A 7,500-nucleotide genomic window follows, 5' to 3' on the forward strand; every position below is an offset into this window, starting at 1 on the left:
ATTGAGTTAGCATGCCAGCCAGCCTGCCTAATCACCAGCGCATGGAGTTAGCATGCCAGCCAGCCTGCCTAATCACCAGCGCATGTAGTTAGCATGCCAGCCAGCCTGCCTAATCACCAGCGCATTGAGTTAGCATGCCAGCCAGCCTGCCTAATCACCAGCGCATTGAGTTAGCATGCCAGCCAGCCTGCCTAATCACCAGCGCATTGAGTTAGCATGCCAGCCAGCCTGCCTAATCACCAGCGCATTGAGTTAGCATGCCAGCCAGCCTGCCTAATCACCAGCGCATTGAGTTAGCATGCCAGCCAGCCTGCCTAATCACCAGCGCATTGAGTTAGCATGCCAGCCAGCCTGCCTAATCACCAGCGCATTGAGTTAGCATGCCAGCCAGCCTGCCTAATCACCAGCGCATTGAGTTAGCATGCCAGCCAGCCTGCCTAATCACCAGCGCATTGAGTTAGCATGCCAGCCAGCCTGCCTAATCACCAGCGCATTGAGTTAGCATGCCAGCCAACCTGCCTAATCACCAGCGCATTGAGTTAGCATGCCAGCCAGCCTGCCTAATCACATGCTTCTGCAGAAATCAGGGTCTTTTTCAGAATTGCATATCAGACAAATTGTTTCTAAATGCATCTTTCATGGAAGCGTGTTGAAGGACAGAGAGTTTCCAGTGCCATCAAATGGACTTCTTAAGGATGCGAGTCCAAGTGGTTCTCAAACTCCCGACCTAAGCATTTTCAATACTGAACCAGTGGAGCACAAAACAAATAAGTTCAGCATTTACTGTACAGTACCAAAGGAAATGAAATAAAACAATAAGGGTATGAAACAGCTTTCTGATGCACACAATGATTCCTTTCAGAGCTTTAGTAACAGGACCCCAAGCTGGTGATCTTTGTTTAATGGGCTGCGTCGGGACACAACCTGGGACAGGCCCTTATTTTAGAAACTGTTCCCTATACTTATTTTAAAAGACATGCTATTCATTCCAAACTGTTCAATTAAATATATTTATTGAAGCTGTCCTTTATTATACCCAAAGTGAAGAATTGCAGCTACATCTACAATATAATATTGAATGCACACATTGATAAATAATCTATTCTATTTTTAACCAAGGGGGGCTCAATAAAGGTTCCAGTGCTTAAAAAAATTTCAATGGGAAACAATGGATTTTATACAACTTTGTTTCAACTTGCTTCAGAAGCATGGGTGGACAGAAACCCAATAATACACTAAACTGCATCATAATGGACATTAAAGAAACAGACCGCTCATGGCAGCTCAGGCTACAGAATTAAAGGACATTGTTTTGCTCCAGCCATTCTATGTCAGAGTCTTGTATATTGTCCCTCCACTCTCTAGTATTGGAATTTCAAGAATGAATGACCCGGCACGGTTGCAGGGGATACAGCTGAGAATGTGGTTGTATTTAATAATCAGACTGTATTCAGAACCAATAATTAGGGAGGTTTTACTGTAACGCCTCTTGCAGCAAGAAGGCTGTATTTGCTGTCTGGCTGGCAGTGCCGGAGTACAGTAGTAAGTGACTAAATTAAAAAAGGGGCTGCCACTTATTTCATTCTAATATAATCTCTTTTAATCTTCCCTCACAATGTATGAGTTAGTTTGTGCAAATCCCAGTAGTGCATTACTGTCTGATAATTCAATGAGCAGGGTGTATTTGCGTGGCCTGCAGGAGAGCTGTGAATTGTGTGAAACTCAGCAAGCGGCTGCATGGCTTGGGAGAAGCACATCAGCACACAGAACTTTCCTTTGTTGATATTATTGCTGCTGTAACCCATGCGTGCAGCTTTCCAGGGAATGCATCTGAATAAGGGTTGAAGGGGACTGTCCTTTACAGGGTTCTTTTTTTCAGACAGGTGTACTGAAGGAGCTCCCTGGTTGTTCTGCTTCTATATCATGGTGAGACACATTGTTTAAAGCAAGCAGCTCATCAGATCTTACCTGAGTGCTGGATGCACGTTCTCCTCAGTGCTGCTGAAAGAGAGAAAGACATGATAAAAAGGGAACATTAGACTAGAATCTCAGCCCTGTGATTGCTGCATCATCTGCCCTCTGCTGCTTTATCGGTAAAATGGAACGTGTCTCACATCAACAAGCTGGAAAATAAATGAATGTCAGAAGAATCTAATAGTAAGAAGAAATTACTCCATTAGTTCAATTTCAAGCTATTTACTTTTTAAAAACTATCTAATCCCAATTAACTGTGGTATTATTGGCAGCTGTTCTTTGCTAATCTGACCTGTGAAATAGTAAATAACGGTTGTCATTAATAGAAATGTAATAAAAAGTGCACTGCCCCTTTCCAATGAGGAAGACTTCTTAAGATATCTTTCACAGTGTTTTTTACTCTTGTACTGCACCAGAAGCCCTGTCTCTTTGACTAGCTAGAGGAGAGGCTGTTCTGCATCAGATGGGCTTGTGGTTATGAGATACATCCTTGTCTTGGACTTTGCTACTAAGAGGATTAAAAAGAATTACAGATAAAGTGTGTGTGAGAAAGGACAGAGGCAGCTAGCAGGGAGATGCTGGCACTGCAGAGCACCAGACACACACTGGCACTGCAGAGCACCAAACACACTGCAGAGCACCACACATACACTGGCACTGCAGAGCACTACCCACATACACACACACACATACTGGCACTGCAGAACATCAGACACACTGCAAAGCACCAGACACACACTTGCACTGCAGAACACCACACACACACACACTGGCACTGCAGAGCACCACACACACACACTTGCACTGCAGAGCACCACACACACACTTGCACTGCAGAGCACCACACACATACACACACACACACACACACACACACACACACACACACACACACACACACACTGGCACTGTAGAGCACCACACACACACTGGCACTGCAAAGTACCACACACACACTGGCACTGCAGAGCAGCAGTTATTTGTACAATGTTACCTCTGATCTTACTTACAAATAAAATAAAAAAAGAAGTGAAAGATTAAAAACAGTGAGCTAGTGAAGGTCTTTCTGCAGGACAGTACAGTACTATAGTCTTGTCAACATTCTAACGGTGAATGAACCCAATGAGTGAGCTATCGAGCGGTGAGATAACGAGGGAGCGCATGTATTATGACTCACAACTCGGCTTCATTCAATAACAATTTCTGAGGCTATTAATACTCATAGTTGTTCATTCCATTAAAGATGGAGTGTAAACACAGCTGCAAGCTCCTCAATAATAAAAACATATTTTGTGGGAACAGCACCCTGATCCTCTGCTCTGAACTCCAAGACCATCCCACATGTCCTGTATAGTATTGCATAGGAGCGAACAGCCTCTACTATTTACAGGGCAATCACAGGCTCATATGGTAACACAGTACTGCACATGCACGAACAGCCTCTACTATCTACAGGGCAATCAGGGGCTGATACAGTAACACAGCACTGCACAGGAAGGAACAGCCTCTATCTACGGGCAATCAGGGGCCTTGCACAGTAACACAGTACTGCACAGGAAGGAACAGCCTCTACTATCTACAGGGCAATCAGGGGCTGATACAGTAACACAGTACTGCACAGGAGCGAACAGCCTGTACTTTCTACAGTGCAATCAGGGGCTCATACAATAACACAGGAGCCTGCAGGTAACACAGATTGCTGCATGTAATGAGGGGCGAATATTCATTCTGCTATGAATAAACAGAGGAAAAGTTTCCTCAGATCAGCGTAGGAGCTAAACCCAGTAAAGCTTTCTTTTTCAAGCCGTGTCAGAGCCTCAGCCACATGTCTCATAAGGCAAGGTCAGAGAGGGCTGCAGTGTTCTGTTATCATTATTCCCAAGCTATGATATCTCTCTTGCTCTGGCGCAGCTGTGCAGCGGAAGAACCTCAGGACAGATACAGATACATCTCCCCTTGTTTGCCCTATATCTATAGTTTGTTATTTTACCATCAAGGAAGTTTGTGTTGCTTGTGCTGAAATGGATGTAACTCTTGGTTAGACCTCAGCATTATACAGTAGTCCAAAGACGAGTTATCTTTGCAGGTGAATGCCTGTTGCTCCTTTTTGTACATCTCCTGCTATACACTTCCCATCTCCAGCTGTGGCAATAGAAGCCCCTTTTAATCAAGTTCCATTTAGCTGTGAGTCACGCTAACAAGATTACTTAGCTGGGGCTAATTGTGCCTGTGCTGAAGTGCAGTATCCAGGGTGAATAATCTCCCAGCACTGGAGTGAGTTGACAAGCAGCTTAGCTGCAAACTGGATACCTGGCTCCTATACACATCACCATTATTGACGGAATGGCCTTTCTGTCACTTTTAGTGTCGGGTGATTGAGGAACATGCTGAGAGGGACTTCATTTGAACACATTATCAACTCAGGCTCAAGGCTCTCTTTGTCCTCCAGTTTCTGGATAAAGATAATCTCTACAAGGTCATATTTGAGGTCCTTCTTTATATTACATTCTCTGTTAACATTTACCATCTTAGGCATTCTTGATGAGCTCATCTGGAGGAAATCTTTTGGGACTTGAGATTGGAGTCCAGGTTCTGGGTTTAGGTTAGGGTTAGTGTCTCTCATTCTTGATGCGCTGACCTGGGGGAAATCTTTTAGGACTTGAGATTGGAGTCCAGGTTCTGGGTAGTTCACAATAATAAAATACCTACTTCATGGGAGCTGCAATGCAAGGCATGTTGGAGAATATATTAGAAATGGTACCTATGTTGGTTTTCAATGGAAACTTCACGAGACCATCGGACAGGGGAAGAGACTACACTTCAAGCAGCTGATCAATAGTAATTGCAATGTTCATTTAAAGTGTATTCCTAGGGGGGCTGAAGCTCATTTTGAAAGCAGCTATCAATATGAGTGATCTGGTCTCATTATTGCTCCAGGGGATTGTAGGTCTAATCTCCACAGCGACAGACCTGCGGCACAATGGCATTTCTGCAGGGGTTTTACCTGATGAAGTCTCGGGCACAGACACTGCCAGTCAGAGATAAAGAGCGTGTGGGGGGTGGGAGTCTGACACTGTGCTCCCAGTTCAGATAGACAACAGCATTCTATAGTTATTTTGTTTCCTCTTTAGTTTATTTCTTAGTTATTTCAACCATTGTTTTCAGGCAAACATAAAAGTAACACCAAAGACACCATAACTATTGAATAGTGAATTCTGCATCACAATAAACATGGCCAGGTAATGATTTGTAAAAACAAACACAGCCCACAACACTGCCATTTAATATATATACTCAATAGACACTTGTGCAGGCTGCATGTTATGTGAAGCTCCCGTTTGTCACTGCCGTGTAAATGATTAAATGTCACTTTGATTGCAGGAGCTACAGAGCCCTGCTCCACATACATTCAGTGCTGCAGGACGGAGATTTCTATGTAATACAGCAATGCCTATCACTGCCTCTTCTCAGCCTTATACAGCCAGACATGCTCCTGGTTATTGAAGTGGGCCTGATGTCTGTTGCCATGGTTACACCTGTGAAGCACCCTTACCTCTGAGAAAGCAGGGCTGTCTGGGAAGCTAGCTTTGCCTTAGCAAACGGTCAAGGTGCAGCGAAGACAAACCAAGAGTGTACAATGTACCAAGAGTTTCTTAAAATAAATTCTGTTTTGAATTCATTATTGTTTAAAAAAAAAAAACTTATTACAAAGAGAACTTCATCAGCGGTGACTGAATTCACCTTCATATATAATGTAGTGTGTAGTTACAGTGGCTTTACAACAGAACAAAGTGAATGAGACTTTGATTCAGAACTGCCAGCTGCGCTGTCAGTCTGCCTTTCACAGTCAACACTCCTCTGTGTTTGTCCCTGTTCTGACAGATGACATTAACAATAGTTTGTTTTGTGAATGGTTTCTCAATGGATTTGGTAGATTGCTACCATTTCATTTCTTAAAGATTACGTATTTCCCTTTCAAGTGGTCTATCTGCAGCCAGGCAGAGCAATCCATCTCCCCTTTCTCATTTTGTGTTCCCCAGCCCCTTGGTTCTGCCTCCCTGCAATGATCTGATACTAAATGAGTTTATGAGGTGGAGCTCCTATCCCAGAGCACTGCATCCCTGCAATGTGATTCTCTGATTCTGAATGATGAGGTGGTGCTCCTATCCCAGAGCACTGCCTCCCTGCAGTGTGATTCTCTGATCCTGAATGATGAGGTGGAGCTCCTATCCCAGAGCACTGCCTCCCTGCAGTGTGATTCTCTGATCCTGAATGATGAGGTGGAGCTCCTATCCCAGAGCACTGCCTCCCTGTAATATGATTCTCTGATTCTGAATGATGAGGTGGAGCTCCTATCCCAGAGCACTGCCTCCCTGCAGTGTGATTCTCTGATTCTGAATGATGAGGTGGAGCTCCTATCCCAGAGCACTGCCTCCCTGCAGTGTGATTCTCTGATTCTGAATGATGAGATGGAGCTCCTATCCCAGAGCACTGCCCCCCTGTAATATGATTCTCTGATTCTGAATGATGAGGTGGAGCTCCTATCCCACAGCACTGCCTCCCTGCAGTGTGATTCTCTGATCCTGAATGATGAGGTGGAGCTCCTATCCCAGAGCACTGCCTCCCTGCATTGTGATTCTCTGATCCTGAATGATGAGGTGGAACTCCTATCCCAGAGCACTGCCTCCCTGCAATGTGATTCTCTGATCCTGAATGATGAGGTGGAGCTCCTATCCCAGAGCACTGCCTTCCTGCAATGTGATTCTCTGATCCTGAATGATGAGGTGGAGCGCTTATCCCAGAGCACTGCCTCCCTGCAGTGTGATTCTCTGATTCTGAATGATGAGGTGGAGCTCCTATCCTGGAGCACTGCCTCCCTGTAACGTGAGTCACTCCCAAGGGAATGAAATGGTTATAATCTTGTCACACAAGTAGCATTGAAACGATGGGGGGAAATAGAACATATATAGAGAGAAAAGAGTCAGGCAAAACTGAGAGATTGTTCATTAATACTTCATTTCCATCAGGGCACCAGGCACCCAATTCATCCACTGGAGCACACAATATTTCAGTTTTATTAATATGAAATGGCTGGGCTGGTCCCAATGCCTCCCTTCAATGCTAACTGCACAGCATCTTATCAGTGGCTACACTCAGGCATCTCCATTGTTACAAACCCCGATGAAGAGCTGCAGCACTCTACACCACCACGGTGCCATCACATCTTTTTATAACCTTCTTTCCAATAACTACTGCATTCAACAGCATCAGATGAGCAAGACATTTTGACAATGCTGTGCCGTATTGTTGCTGGTTGCTTGTTTTATAATTAATGTGATCTCTTTTACAGTACTGCCAGTGCTGTGTCGTATTGTTACTGTTTCCTTGTTTTATAAGGGACAGCTACTCTCACTCTGCTGCTGTGCTTTCTCCTTCTTACAGCACTGCCTGCAGAGCTGCTGGGGTAATGCCACATCATCAGCATTGCTGTGGTTCATGAAAGCTGATAGTTTTCTTAAGTCTTTC

General features: G+C 44.5%; 1 long non-coding RNA gene across 1 annotated transcript in view; it reads right to left on the minus strand.

The window, feature by feature from the left end:
• Positions 1-1,507: 1,507 nt before the first annotated feature.
• Positions 1,508-7,500, minus strand: part of LOC121295895 — a 16,328-nt gene continuing 10,335 nt past the window's right edge. Inside the window, exon 3 of the long non-coding RNA XR_005946981.1 lies at positions 1,508-2,001. This is a non-coding gene — a long non-coding RNA (uncharacterized LOC121295895). The remainder of the gene's footprint in view (positions 2,002-7,500) is intronic.

The sequence above is a fragment of the Polyodon spathula genome, chromosome 20 (genome assembly GCF_017654505.1).
Source record: "Polyodon spathula isolate WHYD16114869_AA chromosome 20, ASM1765450v1, whole genome shotgun sequence".
Lineage (NCBI taxonomy): Eukaryota > Metazoa > Chordata > Actinopteri > Acipenseriformes > Polyodontidae > Polyodon > Polyodon spathula.